Genomic DNA, 22,466 nt, shown 5'->3' with positions numbered 1-22,466 from the left:
TTGAGACGGAGTCTCTCTCTGCTGTCCAGGCTAGAGTGCATAGCACAATCTTGGCTCCTTGCAACTTCTGCCTCTCAAGCTCGAGTGATTCTCCTCCCTCACCTTTTGAGTAGCTGGGATTACAAGCAGCTGCCACTATGCCCGACTGATTTTTGTATTTTTAATAGAGGTGGGGTTTTGCCATGTTGGCCAGGGTGGTCTCAAACTCCTGACCTCAGGTGATGCGCCCGCCTCGGCCTCCCAAAGTGCTGGGATTACAGGCGTGAGCCACCGTGCCAGACAATCTGGACATTTTTTGAATAGCTACTGAATAACTCACGTATCAAAAAAAATAAAATAGAAATTAAGTACTACGTATACATATATGATAATAAAATACCAGCCCCTCCTTGTACCTGCGTCCCCCTAGTGTGTAGTCCAAGCCATGTGCAGGGTGAAGGGCACTCACCCAGGGCGCAATGCGGCTCCAGCCTCACCCTGTGGGAGTCCTGTGCTCAGTCACTCACTGCAGCCCCCAAGCTCCTGGTCAGTCCTCCCTCAACAGGGTCTTCCTCATGGGTGCATTGCCACGGGTGAGAAAGAGAGGTCTGTGTTCCTCAGGACAGAGAAATTTTAGCTCAAGAAGTGCCTGGCTGTCCAGCTTGATACTGCGCCTCTCCACAGAGCTCCAATGTTCATAGCTGGGACCTGCCTCTCCCCTGTAGTCATGACTGAACTCACAGTGTTTGGGAGGATGAGCCACCCTGCTGCTAGCTTCTGGTTCCCCCTGGATGGTGACGACTGGGCAGCTCCCATCTCGCCCTCTGCGTAAATGGGCCTAATCTCCTTACTGCTTCCACTGTGCATGTGGCTGCTGCCTGCAGGTCCCTGCATGGCTGCTGGAGGGAGCTGCTTATTCACAGGCTGAGACCAGGGTCCCCTCACTTGTTCCACCTGTGGGTTTCCTGCCATGCAGCCCCTGTACCCATGGCATGTCCTGCTACCTTGAAGGCTGCTGCCTCTGCCTCAGCTCCAAGGGGTCTCTGCTCTACAGGGGTAACTGCCTCTTTGAAAAGATGCTGCTTAAAGTGAGAGGATGGATGGCTCTCCTTGGGGAATTTCTAGCTCTGGACTGCACTTAGGTATGTGTGTGTGTGCATGTGTGCAAGAATGTGTGTGTGGTATGCATGCATGTACGATGTGCTATTGTGCATGTGTGTAGTGTGCGTAAACATGCGCATGTGTTCTTGTGTGTGTGTGTGTGCATGTGCATGCACGTGTGTGCAGGCATGAGTGTGTATGGCGTGTGTACACGTGTGTGTGATCCGGGCAGAGGAACCTGCAGGCTGCTCGTCATGAGCGGACCCTGTTCCCCACCCTTTCTCCTCTGCAAAGGCCAGGCCCTTTTCTCGACTTCACATGACTCCACGTATACCTTCAGGAGAAACGGCATCCCATCAACCAGAGGTGGGAGTGAGGGTGGGGGAGATGCTCCTCCCTGTTGCTGCATTATGCTGGGAAGAGAGACAGAGCTCCAACCATGTATTAGATGTTGATAGGCTTAAGGGGAACAGCACAGGACTTTGAATGAGATGCAAGTGGCTCAACACCTAATCTGCATCTTGCTTCACTTTCTTGTCTAGGGAAGTGGGCTTGGCACCCTGAGCCTCCCGGATATCGCAGGGTCCTAATAGTCCCTCACAAAAGGAGCAGGCCCAGAGTGAGCGTCCCCCAAATGCCATGCTACCCTCCTCACCCCTGGAGTGGAGCCTGGGTGTTCTCAGAGTTGCTGGGAGAGTCCCAGGAGCACTGCCCCCAAGTCTGCGTCCCACACAGTGCCTGGGAACACAGGGCCCATTTTTCCCTGGGCTCTCCCCAGCCCCTGCAGGCCCTGCTCCTCCTCTCCATCCTGCTAGGATGGCTCCCTCCCCCTGGGGGCAGAGTCGGGGCAGGAGGTGGTGGGAGGGTGGAGAGATGCTGCTCAGTAAATAATGCAGAGCCGGCAGCTCTGATTGGCTTTGGGGAGGCGGACACTGTGTCTACATAAATGGCAATCGCATCCTCTGTGCCTCTTAGCTGTCACTGTGGAGAGGAGAGAGAGAGAGGACAGAGAGCAAGCCACTCCCGGCTGCCTGTGAGTACCGCTGTTTGTACTCATGGCTTGGGGACCAGACTCACGCGTCTATCTCCCCAGATGGCCGTGACCCTGGGGCTTGGGGTGGGAGGTTTGCCGGTTGATTCTAGCTGTGTTGAATTCTCCTCCGGCAGGAGGAAGGAGGCTCTGCCGACAGGGTCAGCTGAGTATCCAGTATGTGCAGGTGGCACAGGGTTTACAGAAACTTTTCAAGAAAATAGGCACCAACCTAGGTCGGCCGCTTTTTTGTGCCATCTGTGAGCAACAGGTCAGGCAAAGAATCCCAAACTTTGGGTTGCTTTTTAGGCTGTATTCCTAGAGCCACGACAGCGACATAACCAAGTGAGAGGAAATTATTTTCCAGACTGGCTCGTGTGCACGGAGAGCCCGCAGAGGCCACGCGGTGGGTGGGAAAGGAGGTGTTGCAGCCTCACAGACCCAGGTTTGCATTCAGGCGCCTGCCTCCCCGGCCGCCTTTCCTCCCTCAGAGGTGAGGGAGAGGAGCTGATTAACAGCATCCTCCCAGCAGACTATGGTGAAAACTGGGTCTGGTTTTATAAAGGGGCGGGCACACAGTAGGTCCTCAATTAATTAGAGCTCTATTATGAATAAGCGAGGAAAGTGCGAGGGCACTGAGCATGCTGCTGAGTGGCCCGCTGTGGCCTCCATGGCCTGTTTTCTTCAGTTTCCAAGGGAAATTTGAGCAGGTGACATGGGTTCTCCCCATAAGCATGTTTCTCTCTTGGAGACTCCAAGGGCAGAGACTCCTTGCAGAAAATTTCTCATTCACCTGTAATCCCAGCACTTTGGGAGGCCGAGGCAGGTGGATCACGAGGTCAAGAGATCGAGACCATCCTGGTCAACATGGTGAAACCCCGTCTCTACTAAAAATACAAAAAATTAGCTGGGCATGGTGGCGCGTGCCTGTAATCCCAGCTACTCAGGAGGCTGAGGCAGGAGAATTGCCTGAACCCAGGAGGCGGAGGTTGCGGTGAGCCGAGATCGCGCCATTGCACTCCAGCCTGGGTAACAAGAGCGAAACTCTGTCAAAAAAAAAAAAATTTCTCATTCAGGTAAGCAGGGTTTCCCCTCCAAAAGGCAACATCGCTGCACAAAAGCTGATCCTCTGTGGTTTTGTCAGGGATGCCAGAGACAGATCCCTTTTGCTCGGGGAACAGGAGTGCTGGCCAGCAGCCTGTGGTGACCCCAGGCTAGAACACAAGCTTCCTGGATGGATGACCACAGAGCAAGTTAAAGGGTGTCTGACGTTTCTGAAGGAAACAAGATCGCGCCATTCTCAGCAGTTTCTTTTCCTCCTGTCTTCTGGGCACACACTGGGTGGGCCTCTACACACAGCCAGTGTGAATAAAATAATTAAAATAAATCCCCTTTAACTCCCCTCCCCGCAAATTCAGAGATAGTCTGGGGGATCTAATTACATTGGTTTTCTGCTCTTCAAGACGTTGATTATTCTGAAGGTTTTACTTTCAGAAATTCAATTTGAGTCGGCTAATAAGTTTAGGGAAAGGTTCTAGGAAAATCATACTATGTGGATATTTTAAAAGAGGTGTTGTGCGGCCGGGCACGGTGGCTTGCGCCCATAATCCCAGTACTTTGGGAGGCTGAGATGAGTGGATTACCCGAGGTTGGGTGTTCAAGACCAGCCTGGCCAACATGGTGAAACCCCATCTCTACTAAAGATAAAAAAAATTAGACAGGCATTTTGGTGCATGCCTATAGTCCCAGCTACTCAGGGGGCTGAGGCAGGAGAATTGCTCGAATCCAGGAGGCAGAGGTTACAGTGAGCCAAGATCATGCTATTGTACTCCAGCCTGGACGACAGAGTGAGACTCTGTCTCAAAAAAAAAAAAAAAAAAAAAGAGCAAAAAAGGCGTTCTGATGTTTTGTGTCTTTCTGGTGCTTATTGGCATTTCTGAAGGAAGACACTCAGGGAGCCCAGAAGTGCTTCATGGGCCTATGGGGCAGCGATGGGCACAGGGCCTTGTAGGAAACGTTAGACTCCCAATGTGCTAAGAGGCGGCGGAGGGTCCTGGTCTTCTGATCTGGGCAGAGGCAGCTGTGAAAGCCACTTCTGAACTGTGCGGGCTGAGGGGAGCTCCGTGCCTTCTGCAAGCTTCCCAGAGCCTCTCCGCATTGCTGTAGAGGGGATCACACTGCTACTTTGCAGAGCTGATGTGAAGTTTAGGAGACTATAGGTAAAGGGCTTACACTACTGCCCTGCATGTGGCACCTATTCAACACTTCTTCTGTTTTGGAGGAGGTAGGGGAGAGGCTCTTCTCTTGGGGGATGGAGGGCAGCAGAGTTTGTTGAGCTTCTGCCTATTTCTGTTGGGATCAGCCAAGGTGGGTGGCGGCAGACGTGTGTCTATGGGCTCAGCATTCCCACTTGAAGCCATGTTCCCCATTCTCCCATGTGCAGTGAAGCAGGCAGGAGCCCTGGACCACACTCTGGGTTGCAGACACTGCCTTTCCCATCCCCAGTGGGAGGCCCGTGAAGGGCTGTGGTCTCATCTCTGGCCGTGGTGAGGACACGGGCAGCTGACAGCACAGGTGTAAGTGGATTCCAAGGCACCCACTCCTGCACTTACTGGCTATGCAGCTGTGGTCAAGTTAAACAGCAGTACCTCTACTGGCCTAGCAGGGTTGGGAGTGTGTTCAGTGAGATAATACATAGCACGAGCTTATCAGGAGCTTGGGCACTGCTGATTTGTTTGGTTTCTTGGACAATAGGATGTGGCAATCAAGGTTCAACAGATTCTCAGAATTTTACTTGGGGACACTTCAAGTGTAGGGTTCTTAGCCACACCAGGCCCCAGGCCAGCAACTGTTCAATATGAGGAATAAGGAAGCATTCACCGTGAACTGAGAAGTTAATATTTACCATGATACCAGCTCATCAGGACTCCCCAAAGAGGTGCCAAAGCATGCTAAATAGATCCACAGTGCAGGTGTCCTATGTTTATAATAGACAGGACACCAGGACACATCACGGGCACCAGGACGCTATGACTATGATGAAAACAAGCAACCAACTAGAACATAATTTGAATCATCTCAAGCTTATAGCAAAGGCAGATGGTGATGATCTCTTGCGACTAGTAATGTGACCGCAAGACAAAGAGGGAAGGAACTGAGAAAAAAATAAGGGAAAAATTTCTGAGGGAGGTGATTTCTGAAAAGTTTCTTCTGAAATAACTCTTTAATAAAATGAAAACAAAGGAGAAATGTTAAAATTCAAATTACCTCGTGGTTCTCATGCAGACTTTTAAAACTAGCAACCATGAATGAAAAGAATAAAACTTGAATGCTTTAAGATTTAAAGTTAAAGTTTGAATGAAGGATAAAACCTTACAGAGATGGGGTGTCTCTGCTCGTTCGTTGCCGGATGGTGGGTGATATTTCTGTATCATTCTAGTCTTTTCAAAAAGAAATTGACAACATGCAAAAAGAACTGTACAACTCACATGTCTCAGGTCCACTGGAGAATTAATATCTTTGAGGGACAGACCCAAGAGTTGCAATGTATATGGTGATGGTGGAATACAGTCATTTACTCATGACGGTGCTGCCCGTACAGCAAACAGCTGACAGGGAAAGCGGGGTGGGTGGTGTCATAGGAACAGTGTGAACTTCCCTGCTCAGCAGCCCTTCATAACAGCAAATAGGAGCGTTGTGTTAAGGAAATTGTGCATATTGTAATTAGGCATACAGAAAAATGTCAATTGAAAAAAGGACCCCAATCATACACACATCCTCATTGCTACTATTTTAATTGTCTACAGTCAGGACTAAATTGGAACAATATCCATCAATTTCATGTCCGTGACATTCTTTTTTGTCTTTTGAAATTGCTCAAGTTATGAATGTTTCCAGCCAGCCTTAACTTAGATCACAGCATGGTTACAGAGATGTGAGTGGAAGTAGTGTCTTTCCATGGGAGGAAAATTGAAAATCAAGATAAATTTCCTGGCTCCTTTCTATGGATAATTGTTGACCAAGAATCTGCTTTGATAGAGCACTGATTATTAAACAGGGAATGAATAAGAAACGGCGGCAGAAAGCTCTTTCCTCTTTTGTGTCAGCAGAGGAGCAAGGCTTTCCTTTGCATTTTGATACTTGTTTTTTGTAGAAATGTTCTGCCTTTTTTCTTATGCTACCTCAGGAGAAGAGGCATCTGCCTGTCTTTTGTAACATCAGTAATAATAGATGCTAGACACAGGTTTGCAGTCCAAAGTGCTCTCTGCCTACATGAGCTTGCGGCCCCATTTTGCAAGTGAAGAAACAGACTCAGAGAGGCCAAGACGTCAGCCAGCAGTTGCATGCCTCTTGCAGCAGAGCTATGGACTCAAGTTGTTTTCTCTGAATGCAAACCCACTATTCCATTCTTTCTACTCTCCATGAGGAGAAGGAGGAGGGAGGAGGAGGAGGACTGTCCTGTGGAATTGAAAGCATAGCTCCACTTGACTGCAGCAGGTTCATTTTCCAATGCAGATCAAGCTGGCCAGGGAGTCCAGATGGATGGAATGGGACTTAGAACCCAGTGCAAAGGCCCTTGCAGGAGTTCCTCTCTGGACCAAAACTCCTTTGAAATGATGGATTTGATTCCTCCTGAATTTGCATAGGTGTACAGAGTGAAGTGCTATGCGTCGAGCATCTGCCTTGTAATTATCTTGTACTCTCTTCACGGTTCTGTGTGGTGCCCAGGATGATGGCCATGGTACAGATTGCAAGTGGATTGGCAATAGAGTGCACGTGTGTGTTTCTCCCAACATTCCTATGTTGAAATCCTCACCGGCAATGTATTAGGGAAGGGAAACTTTGGGAGGCGATTAGGTCATGAAGTCAGAGTGATCACCTGCATCAAGTGATCACCTGACCTCAAGTGATCTGCCCACTTTGTCCTCTCAAAGTGCTAGGATTACAGGCATGAGCCACCACGCCTGGCTCTCTAGGGTTTCTTTTACAAGGTCATAAAGTCAGAGCTCTCATGAATTCAAGACCAGCCTAGCCAACATGGTAAAATGGAGGAAGGCAGCAAATCACACTGCCATGTGTGTTCCTATGCAACAATTTTGCATGTTCTTCACATGTACCCCCAAACCTAAAATACAATAAAATAAATAAATGGGGGAAAAAAAAAAGAAAAAAAAAAAGAAAAAAAAATCATACATACTTATATATTTTTCTAAATGTGATAGATTTAAAATAGACAAGAAAAGTTATAGCACCATTTTCACTTTTTAATAAAATGTAAGAACCCTTTATTGAAATATTTTTAAATGTATAGCATCAAAATTCAGGCCCATTTAAAATTTATGACTCTGGAAATTAGAAAATAAAGTATCTATTTGTCAACAGTGATATAAAAAAAAAATAGCTGGAAATCACTTGAACCCGGGAAGTGGAGGTGACAGTGAGCCAAGATCGTGCCACTGCACTTCAGCCTAGGCAAAAGAGCGAGACTCCGTCTCAACACAAAGAGACCCTAGAGAGACCCGTCACCCCTTCACCATGTGAGGACATAGAGAGAAAGCAATGTCTATGAGAAACAAGCCTCACCAGACACCAGATCTGCCAGGGCCTTAATCTTAGACTTCCAGCCTTTCAACTCTATGAAATCATTGTCTGTTGTTTATAAACTGCCCAGTCTGTAGTACTTTTTAGCAGCCCAAAGGGACTAAGATGGGGGCGTGGCCAGGTCTCACCTCCAGCCAAGAGCTGCCCAAGCCCTTTCTCGTTCTGATTACCATTTGTAACCAACGGGATCTATAAGCAACCAAGGCACCGTGGAAGCTGAGGTACCCTCTGGCCCTCAGTGGGCATTCGGGAAATCATTCCTTGCACCCTGGGAGAAAATGGTTTTGCAAGTTTCTATCCTGAAGTTACTTAAGCCATGCTCTTTTCATCAATTGATATGCATCTGGCTACAGCTGTTAGGGATACTCTCTGTCTGTGTTTGTGTCCAGGGGATTTTCTAGGGTGCCTTTAGGAGCCAGACTGCCCGAGTTCAACTGTGGCGTGATCTGACTATAGCAGATGTGGAGTCTTGGTTCAGTTGTGCAGCCTCTCTGTGCCTTGGTCTTCTCATCTGTTAAAGGGAGTAATAATCCCGACAAGCTTCTTACGAAGATTAAATACAAGAACCATGCAAAGAGCTTAACGTAGTTCTTAGCGCATGTAATTTTATATCAATGTTAACTATTTTCTAGACCAATGAGAGAGTGCCTATTTAAACAAGAACACCCAGGTTTACATAAAAGTAGTGGTACCAGTGTAAGACAGTGGCAAGCGTGTGTGCATATGTGTGTGTGTGTGTGTGGTGCCCTGGCTTAATTGTGTCAATTATAATGAGGGACACTTTGGCCTACAGGATGAAGGAAACAGGTGTTCTGCTTCTGCTTTGCTTCAACCAGTTTCACACCTAGGATAGCCCTTCCGGTCTCTGGGTCCCAGGTCCCTCCCTTGTAAAATGAGCATAGTAGTAGCTCTTACCAATAAAGCATGGGAGCTAAGACGTCAGCCTGTCCTGGGTCTCTTTTCCCACAGGTCTCCTGTCTCCCCCACTGACTCCAAATCACGCAGACCATGCTTCTCAGGAGCCCAGAATACATGGTTTGCAGAAGGGTTCTACCAATGGGAGTAAAGAGGCTGGAGGGCAGAGGTACCATCATCCTTGTGGCGCTGGCTCAGCCTCCTCCTCGATGCCTGCTCTCCCAGCAAGCCTGACTCAGTGGCAGCTTTGCACAGATGGCCTGGATCCTGGTTCCAGGAGCACAGTCTCTCCCATCTCTCCATTAGAAGGATGGGGGTGCATCATGGTGGCCAGTGAGGTTAGCTGAGCTTACTCGGTTACTTAAGGTAAACCTGTTAATAAGCCATGGAGAAAAGATACAAGCCAAGCTGTGTGGATCCAGAGTCCACACCTCTCCCCTGCAGCACCATGCTGCCTCCCAGAACACTTTCTGTTTATGTTGCTTTTACCCATGTAGGGAAGTCTGAGATGTTTCTCTCTTTGCAGTTTTTACAGCTCATGTGCTAAGGGCCTCAGTGGCACAGAGTCTTCATGACTTTCTGAAGAATGCTGTGGGAACCTGGGGCCAAGCTTGTGGAATAACTGGCTTTGGGGACCACAGTCTCTGAGAAGGGCAGTTTTGCGGAAAGTAGCCCTGAGCATAACTCTGACTCTAGTCCCTATTATCTCATCAGAGTCTGACAAAGCTGTCCGCATCACCTAAGTCTCATAGGCTAGAAAGAACCAGCAGTTGCAAAACAGTGGATTTCCAGTGTGTAAACAGATGGGTTTCAGACCTGTGGAGGAGAAATACAGGTGAAGAAAATGGGTCCTAGTTGGGGAGGAGGGAAGGAGCTGAGGAAGCTGGCCTCAAAAGCCTCAAAACGAGGCACTTCTGCCTAGTTAATAATTTTAGATTTTACTTAAAAAAATTAATAGACTATCAGAGCAGTTTCAGGTTTATAGGAGAGTCGAACAGAAGGTAGAGTCCTCATATCTCCCCTCTCCCCCCACACAGTTCCCCTGTTATTAATGAAAACGTTTTACTGAACACCGACTCTGCAGCAGGCGCTCGCCCCGTCATCTCATTCATCTTCCCGGGAGCACTGGAGGGAGATATTTCCATGCATTCTTGCTTTCACGGAGGCTGAGAAGGAGCCTCAGAAAGGGTGGAAGTTGAAGGTCAGTGAGTAACTGAAAGTGGTGACCTTGACCTCGCGTCTGCCTGACACTTGGTGGTGTAGCAGGAGGCCACTCATGAGCGGATTTGTATTATTCGTGTGCCTCTTGGCCAGTGACAAAAATGCTCATGTAAAGCTTCTTAGTGGCCTGTTGTTTAACCAGAGTCTTAAGGGTTAATAAAAGAACTTAGAGGATCTTTTTTGAGGCAAGTTTATTAGATAGCCATTTTCCTGTTATTGAAAAGCTCTCATGGCTAGAAACTTCTTTATGGTCTCTGTTGGAAGCATATCTCCTTCTAGGCATTTTTATGTTCATTAAGAAACCAGTCAGGCAAGGTGTGGTGGCTCAGGCCTGTAATCCCAGCACTTTGGGAGGCTGAGGTGGGTGGATCACAAGGTCAGAAGTTCAAGACCAGCCTGACCAATATGGTGAAACCCCATCTCTACTAAAAATACAAAAATTAGCCAGGCGTGGTGGCATGCCTGTAATCCCAGCTACTTGGGAGGCTGAGGCAGTAGAATTGCTTGAACCCGGGAGGTAGAGGTTGCAGTGAGCCAAGATCACGCCACTGCACTCCAGCCTAGGTGACAGGGCAAGACTCCATCTCAAAAAAACAAAAAAGAAAAGAAAAGAAACCAGTAAACGCAGGGGGAAGTCACCCAAATGAGTTTTGTGCCTGGATTTTTTTTTTTTTTTTTTTGAGATGGAGTTTCACTCTTGTTACCCAGGCTGGAGTGTAACATCTCAGCTCACCACAACCTCTGCCTCCTGGGTTCAGGTAATTCTCCTGCCTCAGCCTCCTGAGCAGCTGGGATTACAGGCACGCGCCACCATGCCCAGCTAATTTTTTGTATTTTTAGTAGAGACGGGGTTTCACCATGTTGACCAGGATGGTCTCGATCTCTTGACATTGTGATCCACCCGCCTCGGCCTCCCAAAGTGCTGGGATTACAGGCTTGAGCCCCCGCGCCCCACCCTTGTGCCTGGATTTATACATATATGCTTGAGGGGGAGAGTGAGCCAGGGCGTCACAGTCTGAAAAGCGTACATGTTTTCTGAGACATAAACTATGGCTCTTTTTTTTTGGAATAGGGTAAAAAATGTCAACCCTATTTTTTTCATCAGGATAGAAAAGGAAAGTCAAGAGAGGCTGAACAAAGTCTCCAGTGTCCCAGTGTTGGAAGCAAAATCATGTCCTGTGTGCACGAACGGGCAGGACCATGGACAGATCCACAATGCATGGTTGTGGATCCACCCCTGGGCCCTTGAGGAATCCACTCCCTCACATGGGCCTGCCTGGGGTACGAGGGGTCTGGGCTGGATTCTTTCCAGTGGCTTTGGCAGAGAATTCCTAGGGGTGAAATTCCAGTGCCAGGACTGCGGGACACTTAGTCAAGTGCTGAGCATGGAGGGCTAGATGCTGGGCAGGGACTGAGACAGGAGGTGGCACAGGTAGAAGTGATCAGGACTCAGTGGTGGGAGGGGTTGTGGCTCCTGAGCCATTAGTGTCTCCTGTGACTCTTCCTTGTGGCAGATATGTGATGGGCTGGTGATTTGAGCTGTCTCAAAGGTAGATAGTAGAGTCCAATAGAGTATTACAGAAATAAAATATCTAGAGGACCAAAGATCATTCATTCCTTCATCATTCAGCAAACACCTACAGTGCCTACTGTTGTCCAGGGCCTGTGACTGGTCCTGAGAATGCAAAAATAAATAAGTTGAGGACCCTGCTTGGAGAAGCCCACCGTTAGCAAAGGGTAGCCGTGAAATGATGCATTACAACAAAATAACCCCACCGGTCAATCGGGAGGTCTGAGGGAGCTCAGGGGAGTCCATCTCTTCTTGAAGAATGTGGGGCTGGAGATGAACTCTGACTGTTGCTGATGCAAAAAGACATTGAGCCAGAAGTCCAGGGAGGCAGCCGGCTCACCGTGCACAGGCAGTGCACCACAGGGGCCACGTGGAGAACAGCGCAGCGTGAACAATGGTGCGGGGTAGAGAATAGTGTGGTGTGCAGCTGCTGGGACACTGTGCAGATTATGTCAACAGAAGCTGTTTCGAGGGCCTGGAGAGGCATAAGCCACAGCCTTTATCATAGGCGAAGTCTTTCAGCTAATATTTACACAGCTCGGGAGCGTAAAATATCAAACAGCTACAAAATGAGCACAAGATTCTCTGTGGCTTTGTGCTAAGAGACTTCTAAAAAGGTCTTTCTGGGAAATAATCTGTGAATAAATAGCAGAGAATAATTTTAAAAATAAGACCAGGTCTTATTTTACACTTCGACTGGAATATTTCTTTCGGTGTATGTTGTATGTGTCTGCCTGCTGCGTTTGTTTACTCCAGAGACACATGCTTTAGCCTGGTGCTTGGTTTAAATGTGGTACCCCCCAGAAGCTGAGCATCTTTCTGAACCTTGCCCAGCCACCCCTTCTGAGTCTTCAGCTTGCTGCCTCATGTGTGTGGCCCTCCAGGGGGGCAAATAGATATAGCTAGAATATTTGTTTCAAAAGGCATTGCCAATAGTCATGCACCAAATCATTCAAGTCCTGAAGAAAAGATTATGAGGTTTCACTACATAAAAATTAAAATTCTCATAGATCAGAAAAGAATTATAAGCAAATTGGGTCCAATAAAAATGAGAAAAATGCCTGCAAAACATTTCACAGACATAACAGTAGAAGTATTCGTATATTAGAACTCTCAATTAAATAAGAAATATCTAACACCCTAGTGGAAAAGAATGCAGTGAGCAAGAAACTCATTAAAAAAAATCCAAATGGCAAAGAAATACATGAAAAAGCTATTCAATTTCATTAATCAAAGCACAATGGGGCCAGGCGCAGTGGCTCACGCGTGTAATCCTAATATTTTGAGAGGCCGAGGCAGGTGGAACACTTGAGGTAAGGAGTTTCAGACCAGTCTGGCCAACACAGTGAAACCCTGTTGGTGGCATGTGCCTGTAATCCCAGCTACTTGGGAGGTTGAGGCTGGAGAATTGCTTGAACCCAGGCGGTGGAGGTTGCAGTGAGCCAAGATGACACCACTGCACTCCAGCCTGGCCACTAGAGTGAGACCCTGTCTCAAAAAANAAAAAAAAAAAAAAAAAATTACAACAGAATCATTAATGCTTATAAGGCTGGTTAAACTTAAAATGAACATTCAGTCCCAGTGATTGTATGGTGAAATGGGCATTCTTGAACATTCCCTATTGGGAGAGTAATTTGGTTTAAAAAAAAAAAAAAGATGTTTTAGGGGAAAATTTGGCAATATATTTTTGAAACACTAAAAATATTTATCTCTAGAAGAATTTGTGTAAGTGTTCTTTTTATAAATTTTTAATGCAAAAGAAAGTGTGCAGAAATGTAAACAGTAGGTTGCACATTTTAGGATTATTTAGAAAAGCTAATAGCTGATATTTACTGAGTGCTAAATTGTTACCATTTATTTAGTTAGTTGTTACAAAAAATTCTTGGAGGTGTTACAGGCATATCTCTGTGAAAGGAAAATGTCTTAGGCCCTTTCAAGCTGGGAACCACTCAGGACAAATCTGCCTCCCATTCTATGCAGGGCATCCTTTTGCTCACAGAGATACATGCATATTCTGATTGCGTTCTCTGGAAAGATTTATCAGAAACTCAAACAAATGCAGCCATCTATCCTTCACCTACCTGTAACCTGGAAGCTCCCAGCGGGGGGGCCTTGATTGGTACTGCCTCTACCTTTCTGGATGAAACTAATGTACTTCTTACAAATTGATGTCTCATGTCTACCTAAAATGAGCATTCTCATACACTCCCTATTGGGAGTGTATGAGAATGCTCACGTCCCACCTTGGGGACATGTTGTCAGGACTTCCTGAGGCCATGTCACAGGTGTGTTCTCAACGCTGGCAAAATAAACTTTATAAATTTACTGAGACCTGTCTCAAATTTTGGGAGTTTTCACCTCAGAAATATTGCAAATTCAGTTCCGGGTGACCACCATCAAGTGAGTCGCATGAAGTTTTTGACTCTCCAGCGCATACAAAAGTTCTGTTTACACTATACTGTGGTCTGTTAAGTGTGCAATCACATTATATACAAAAAGTACATACCTTAATATAAAAATAATTTATTGCTAAAAATGCTAATGATCACCTGATCCTTCAGCAAATGTAATCTTTTTGCTGGTGAAGAGGCTTGCCTATGTTGATGGCTGCTGACCAATCAGGGTAGTGGTACTAATGCAGGATCGGCCATGAGAAACAGACCTCTGGGACACCGAACTAGGAAGGAAGAGGTGTTTTATTACAGCCCCGGAGCGAGGCGACAATTCTTTGTCTGACAGCCAAGCTCTTTTTTTTTTTAATTTATTTTATTGCATTTTAGGTTTTGGGGTACATGTGAAGAACATGTAAGATTGTTGCATAGGTACACACATGGCAGTGTGATTTGCTGCATTCCTCCCCATCACCTATATCTGGCATTTCTCCCCATGCTATCTCTCCCCAACTCCCCACCCCCACCCCACTCCTCCTCCATCTACCAAGACCCTTTCATATGTGATTTCGAAAACTGTAAACCCAAGACGCTTTCACATGTAATTTCTAAGGCTGTAAACCTAAGTTCCTTTCACATGTAATATCTAGAGTGTAAGCCTATATAAAGGCAGAGTTTCTCTTTGTTAAAGAGCTTGGCTACTGGTTTACAGCCTTAGAAATTACATGTGAAAGCATCTTGGGTTTACAGTTTTCGAAATCACATATGAAAGGGTCTTGGTCGATGGAGGAGGAGTGGGGTGGGGGTTTGATCTTGTTTACGTAAAAACAGTGCCTTCTGGAGAGATTCCCCCATACTATGCCTGCCATCTATAGGAAGGTGATTTAGGAGGCGCCAGCTGGCCAGCCTTTTCTTCACTTGAACGGCAGCGTGGAGGTCAACAGGGAGGTGACCCTAGATGCGTGGGTCTCCTTCCTCAGTACCTGAAAATTATGGTAACTGTGGCAATTCCTTAAAACAAAGCAACAGTGAAGTTTGCTGCATCAATTGACTCTTCCTTCCATGAAGGATTTCTCTGTAGCATGTGAAGCTGTTTGATAGCATTTTACTCCCTAGTTCCATGATTCTGAGGAATCATGACCCGTGGAATTCTTTGTTTACAAACGATGACCTTTCATTTTCCCCGCTCCCCTACCTTCCACCTCCTGAAGCTCTTCCTACCTTCTTCCTTTTTGACTAAATCATCCCCTCTTCCCTTGGTCATAAGTCAGGCTACAGTGACTGAGGGGAGAAGCCCTTCCTGTTCACTCTCCCAACCCTGCTGCACCCTCAGCTGCCCAGACCCTCATGCAGTTGGTTGTAAATTCTCCCAGGAGCTGTTTTACTGTCTACTTTTCAGGATTAAAAAACAAAATTAAAAAAAAAATTTTTAATAAATGTTCCAATAAAACTTTATTTACAAAAGCAGGCAAAGGGGTATAGTTTACCCAGCCCTGCTTTTGGCAATTCTGGAGATTGCAGGGATCATGATTTTATGTCAAAAAGTTTAGGCAGAGGGCAAATTAGCAACTAAAAGCTACGGTTTGGTTTTATATTCATAGAAAACTGTCAGCTAACCCTCCAATTCCATATAAGTGTCAGAATTTCCTTCGAAGGCACTTGACATTTGTAGATTTAAAATAACATGTAATGAGGTCTGGTTTGCCATGTATTGTTTTCTGCAATTATATTTGCGTGCACGACAAGCAATTTGAAACTAGAAGCACTGGTATGCAATCACAAACTACCCTAGCTTATGGCCAATACACAGGCAGAGAGGAAGATGCTTATATTTAGTTGACTTGAAAAATATAATTGGATACTTGCCTAAAAGCATACAGTTCAACCACGTGACTTGCTTTTTGCTTAATTTTCTACTAGTGTATGGTATTTTCAATCAAGTCCTATATTTTGTAGAGGGAAGGATTTTTCGGGAGGGCTGGGAACTTCCATAGAACTTCTTTCAAAATTGGAGTCAATTCTCTTAAATCTTACTGCTGCTTTGGCAACTCAGTTTATGTAATATTCTAAATCCTTTGCTGTTGTTTCAACAAAACTCACAGTCTCTTCAACAAGACTAGATCCTATCTCAAGAAACTATTGTCTTTGCTCATCCACAAGAAGCAACTAATCTTCAAATTTTATCATGAGGTTGCAGCAATTCAGTCACATCTTCAGGCTCCACTGAAATTTCTAGTTCTCTTTTTATTTCCACCATATCTGCAGTGACTTCCTCCCCTGAAATTTTGAACCTCAAAGTCATCTATAAGGATTGGAATCAACTTTTTCCAGACTCCTGTTAATATTGATATTGTGACCTCTTCCCATGAATCACAAATGTTCTTAATGGCATCCAGAATAGAAATTCTTTCCAAAAGATTTTCAATTTACTTTGCTGAAGTTCATCAGAGGAATCACTATCTATGGCAGATGTAGCCATATGAAATGCGTTTCTTAAGTAATAAGACTTGAAAGTCGAAATTACTCTTTGGTTGATGGACTGCAGAATGGATGTTGTGTTAGCAGGAATGAAAACAACATTCATTTCCTTGTACATCTCCATCAGAGCTCTTGAGTGACCAGGTGCGTTGTCAATGAGCAGTAATATTTTTGAAAGGAATCTTTCCTTCTGAGAAGTAAGTCTCAACAATGGTCTTCAAATATTCAGTAAACCATACTGTAAACAGATATACTGTCATCCAGGCTTTGTTGTTCCATTTATAAAGCACAAGCAGAGTAGATTTGGCATAATTTTTAAGGGCCCTAGAATTTTCAGAATGGTAAGCAAGCACAGGCTGCAACTTAAAGTCACCAGCTGTGTTATACCCTAATGAGAGATAGCCTGTGCTTTGAAGCTTTGATGTCAGGCATTGACTTCTCTCTGGCTATGAAAGCCCAAGAGGGCGCCTTCTTCTAAGAGAAGGCTATGTTGTCTACATTGAAGCTCTGTTGCTTACTGTAGCCACCTTCGTGGATTATCTTTGCTAGATCTTCTGGATAACTTGCTGTGGCTTCTCCATTGGCTCTTGCTGTTTCACCTTGCACTTTTATGTAATGGAGACAGCTTCTTTCCATAAACCTCATGAACCAAAGTCTGCTAACTTCAGATATTTTTTCTGCAACTTTCTCACCTCTCTCAGTCTTCATAGAATTAAAGACAATTAAGACCTTGCTCTGGATTGGGCTTTGGCTTAAAGAAATGTCATGTCTGGTTTAATCTTCAATCCAGACCACTAAGACATTCTCCATATCAGAAATAGGCTATTTTTCTTAGCGTTCATGTGCTGACGGGAGTAGCAGTTCTAATTTCCTTCAAGAACTTTTCCTTTGCTTTCATATCCTGGGTAACTGTCTGGGGCAAGAGGCCTCACTTTTGACCTAGCTCAACTTTTGACATGCCTTCCTCACTCAGCTGAATCATTTCTAGTTTTTATTTAAAGCGAGAGACATACTACCTACTCTTTCTGTCACTTGAACACTTAGAGGCCATTTCAGGGTTATTAACTGACCTAATTTCAATATTGCCACATCTCAGAGAACAGGGAGGCCCAAGAAAAGGAAGAAAGACAGGAGAATAAAGGGTCAGTGGTGCAGTCAGACACACAAATTTATTAAGTTGACCATAATGTGTGTGTGGTCCATGCTGTCCCAAAACAATTACAATAGTAACACCAAGATTTCTGATCATAGATCACTATAGCACATCAATAATAATGAAATGGTTTGAAATATGACAAAAATCTCTAAAATGTAACACAGAGACATCGAGTGAACACATGTTGTTGGAAACACTGTACCTAGAGACTTGCTGGATTCAGGATTGCCACAAACCTTCTATTGTAAAAAATGCAATAAAACAGGGGGTACCTATACTATTATGGTCATGATTTGTGTTCCCAGTCAAAGAAAATGAGGTTTAGCATGGCAGTAACTTATGCTGGTTGTACAGCTAATACATGCTATTACAATAGCTAATACCTGTGATTACAATAGCTAATACGCAGAATCAGGGTATGACTCACAGTCCTTTCTTTGGCTCTCAGTCTTGGAGTGTTGGCTACTGAGACACACCAATGCTTCCCATTATGTGGGAGAAAATTGGAAATAATGTAAATGTTCAACAAGAGAGGTACATGTTGTGAATACGGCACACTCACATTGTGAAATACTTGTGAGAAATCACACAATATTAAAGTATTTATCAGCCAGGTAAGGTGGCTCATGCCTGGAATCCCTGCACTTTGGGAGGTTGAGGCAGACAGATCAGTTGAGATCAGGAGTTCAAGACCAGGCTGGCCAACATGGCAAACCCCATCTCTACTGAAAAAAAAAAAAAAAAATTAGCAGGACGTGCACTGCCATGCCCTGTAGTTCCAGCTACTTGGGAGGCTGAGGTAGGGGAATCACTTGAACTGGGTGGCAGAGGTTGCAGGGAGCCAAGATCGCACCACTGTACTCTAGCCTGGGTGACAGAGCAAGACTCTTTCTCAAAAAAAAAAAATCCTTTCTTCTGCTTGATCTATTCAGCTATTAAAACTTGTGTATGCTTCATGAAGTTCTTGTGCTGTGCTTTGCAGCTCCGTCAAGTCGTTTATGTTCTTCTCTAAGCTGGTTATTCTAGTTAGTGTTTCATCTAACCTCTTTTCAAGGTTTTTAGTTTCTTTGCATTGGGTTAGAACATGCTCCTTTAACTCAGAGAAGTTTGTTGTTACCCACCTTCAACAAAAGCCAAAATAGACAAACGGGATGTAATTAAACTCCAGAGCTTCTGTACAGCAAAGCAAACAATCATTAGAGCAAACCGGCAACCAATAGAATGGGAAAAGATTTTTGCAATCTACCCATCTGACAAAGGGCTAATATCCAGAATCTACAAAGAACTAAAACAGGTTTACAAGAAAAAAAAAAAAACCATTCAAAAGTGGGTGAAAGATATGAACAGCCACTTTTCAAAATAAGACATCTATGAGGCCAACAATCATATGAAAAAATGCTTGTCATCACTGGTCATTAGAGAAATGCAAATCAAAACGACATTGAGATACCATCTCATGCCAATTAGAATGGTGATCATTAAAAAAATCAGGAGACAACAGATACTGGAGAGGATGTGGAGAAATAGGAACACTTTTACACTGTTGTGAGTGTAAATTAGTGCAACCATTGTGGAAGACAATGTGGTGCTTCCTCGAGGACCTAGAAATAGAAATTCCATTTGACCCAGCAATCCCATTACTGGGTATATACCCAAAGAATTATAAATTGTTCTATTATAAAGACACATGCACAGGTATGTTCATTGTGGCACTGTTTATAATAGCAAAGGCTTGGAACCAACCCAAATGTCTATCAACAATAGACTGGATAATGAAAATGTGGCACATATACACCATGGAATACTATGCAGCCATAGAAAATGATGAGTTCGTGTACTTCATAGGGACATGAATGAATCTGGAAACCATCATTCTCAGCAAACTGACACAAGAACAGAAAACCAAACACTGCATGTTCTCACTCATAGGCGAGTGTTGAACACTAAGAACACGTGGACACAGGGAGGGGAGCATCACATACTGCGGTCAGTTTCGGGGGCTAGGGGAGGGACAGCAGGGGCTGGGGAGGGTGGGGAGGGATAATGTGGGGAGAAATACCAGATAAAGGTGATGGGGGGATGAAGGCAGCAAACCATCTTGCCATGTATGTACCTATACAACAATCCTGCATGATCTGCACATGTACCCCAGAACCTAAAGTACAAAAAAAAAATAAAATGGTCAATGGCTGACAGTAATTAAAAAAAAAAGAAAAAAGTATTTATCAACACGAGAAATGTACTTTTCTTTACTACCTTTAACGTCACATACTTAGAAATTAGTGAAGAAAAACAAGCTAACAAAAAGATTTGCAGCGTGATACTGTTTGGCTTGAAAACCTGAGTCATATTACTATGAAATACTTCCACTTGAGGTAAAAACCAAGTTTCACTGTATGTGCAAAATTTAAAATAAACAGTCACTTACTAAAGGTTAAAGTAGCATGTGACCATGATATTTTGCTGGTGAACAGGTCGCTCCTTGGTCCTTGGCTTAAGAAGCACAGAGATGCAACAGAACTTCATTCGTTGTAGTTTTTCTCATGCTTGTTAGTTTGGCATTCGCTGTTGCTATAATTTAGAGTCTAGTCTTACATCTCAATCACTGCCACTCAAGCACTCACTAGCTGAGAAATGCATCCTCAACCAACAGCTTTAATATGGGGGCTGGATCTAATAAGCCTTGAAATACCATAAAAACTGCTGTAACCATTCATCTAGCAGAGAACACAGAAATAAAAGTGTTTGAGAGAATGCCAATGGAAGGAAAACCACATTCAAGCAGTTTGCCTTTGTCAAAGGACCTTAACCAAGCTTCAGCCAAGCTCCTCTGCTCCAAGATGGAAGAGCTTAGCTGAGCACGCTCTTGATGTCCAATCAAGCTTGTGTGTTTCTAGCTTTTGTATCTAATCAGAGTTCCCTTTTCCCCTCCACCCTTGATACTGACCCAAGTCTGTCTTAGTAATTTTCCACCCATGGATTTCTCATCTGCCCGTTGACTGTAAGTCCCTCTGTGCCCTTGGTTTTGGAGGTGAGCTCAGTCCTTCCCCTTTTGTAACACTCTATCCCTATTGCAGTGGTCTTGGGTAAAATCCGTCTTGTCACTTTTAACAAGTGTCTGGAGAACAATTTTTCTTTACCATTTTTAACCTCACAAAAATTGTCAGAAGTCCCAGTTTGGGCAATGGGGAAAATGGAGAAGTGCTGGCAAGCTGATATTAAGGTCATCGGCATTGCTAATGACAGTGAATTTAGAGTCATCCTAAGCAGTTTACTCCCAGGGGAAAATCTATCTTAAATTATACAATTTTAGAGTATGAAAGGGATTTGAAAACGTAACCCTTGGTTAGCATGCAATTGTCTCTCACAAATAGGAAATATTCTAGAGGCCAGGAGTGATGGCTCATGCCTGTAATCCCAGCACTTTGAGATGCCAAGGTGGGCAGATCACCTGAGGTCCGGAGTTTGAGACCAGCCTGACCAACGTAGTAAAACCCCGTCTCTACTAAAAATACAAAAATTAGCTGGGGTGGTGACGGGCATCTATAATCCCAACTGCTCAGGAGGCTGAGGCAGGAGAATAGCTTGAACCCAGGAGGCAGAGGTTCCAGTGAGCTGAGATCAGACCAGGGCAACAAGAGTGAAACTCCCTCTCAAAATAAAATAAAATAAAAATTCTAGAAGGACACGTGCCAGAATTTCGGGTAGTGAGATTCTAGGCTTATCTTTTTCTTTGTGTTGTTAACTGTTCTGTTTTGAAAATACAATTGATTCCTATTCACAGATTCCACATAGGCAAATTCTCCCACTTGCCAAAATTCATGTGTAACCCGCAATGTCAATAAATATCAATACTCGTGGTGCTTTTGAGACCAGTGAGGGACGTGCATATGTGTGGCATGGTGGAGAATGTGCTTGTCAGATGCACATGTTCCCAGCTGAGGCAGAACACGCGGATGCGCTGCCTTCTGGCTTCAACTCTCATACTGGAAACATGTGTCCTTTCTCTGTCTATTTAGTGCCACGTCCTTCACATTTTAATGTTTTTTTTCTCCTTTTGTGATTTTGCTGTTTAAAATGACCACCAAATGTGGTGCAGAAGTGCTGCCTAGCCATCGTATGCACAAGACGTGCCTTATGGAGAAAATAGACATGTTAGAGAAGCTTCCCCAGTCAAGAGTGATGGTGCTGTTGGCTGTGAGTCCGATGTTAATGAATCGATGTATGCTAAATACGGTGTCTTTTAAAAACACATGAAAAGTTTCTGTATTGATTTGTTGACAAAAATGTTGGGATCACTCTTCAGGAAATAGTATTTCCCCTAGAAGAAATGGTTCAGTATTCACTGATTCAGAGTTCATGGCAACTGCTGTAGATAGAATGCAGCTATCAGCAATAAGGAGAATTGCCTGCATACGACTTAGGCTAGGAGGGAGGAGAGCATTCGTTTTGAAAAGCAGATGGGGCATAAAGGTGCAGCTCCATCTGTGGCGGAATCAAGAGGAGGGAAGAAGACTAACTTTGAGGGGGTGCACTGCCCCAGGCTCTGAGCTGACGCTTGGGTATATTGTGTGATTGTGCCTTCATGCCTTCCTGAGAGGTCAGCATCACTGTCTTCATTTCCCAGATGAGGAGGGGCTCTAAAGGGCAAGCTTGTCTCTTTCAAAGGCAGGTAAGGGGCAGAGGCAGGACTTGGACCAGCGTTTTCATTAAAGTTGGAATAGATGATGAAAATAGGCCAGGTGTGGTGGCTCATGCCTGTAATCCCAGCACTTTGGGAGGCTGAGGCAGGTGGACCACCTGAGGTCAGGAGTTTGAGACCAGCCTGGCCAACATGGTGAAACCCTGTCTCTATTAAAAATACAAAAATTATTCAGGCATGGTGGTGGGTGCCTGTAATCCTAGCTACTCAGGAGGCTGAGGCACAAAAATCGCTTAAACCTGGGAGGCAGAGGTTGCAGCAGTGAGCAAAGATAGCGCCACTGCACTCCAGCCTGGGCAACAGAGTGAGACTTTGTCAAAAAA

At 44.9% G+C, this 22,466-nt stretch overlaps 1 protein-coding gene across 3 annotated transcripts in view; it reads left to right on the top strand.

The window, feature by feature from the left end:
* Positions 1-22,466, top strand: part of DDC (dopa decarboxylase) — a 102,551-nt gene that overhangs the window by 2,510 nt on the left and 77,575 nt on the right. The window contains exon 1 of one of the 3 annotated variants that reach the window (XM_017518734.2): positions 2,015-2,113. The exons of the other annotated variants lie outside the window; for them this stretch is intronic. The gene's annotated coding sequence lies outside the window, so the exon portion shown is untranslated. Of the gene's footprint in view, positions 1-2,014; positions 2,114-22,466 lie in introns of those variants that run through there. 3 annotated transcript variants of the gene reach the window in all.

The sequence above is a fragment of the Cebus imitator genome, unplaced genomic scaffold (assembly GCF_001604975.1).
Source record: "Cebus imitator isolate Cc_AM_T3 unplaced genomic scaffold, Cebus_imitator-1.0 Scaffold702, whole genome shotgun sequence".
Taxonomy (NCBI): Eukaryota; Metazoa; Chordata; class Mammalia; order Primates; family Cebidae; genus Cebus; species Cebus imitator.
Note: the sequence above shows the minus strand (reverse complement) of the source record. Positions and strands in the feature narration are given on the sequence as shown.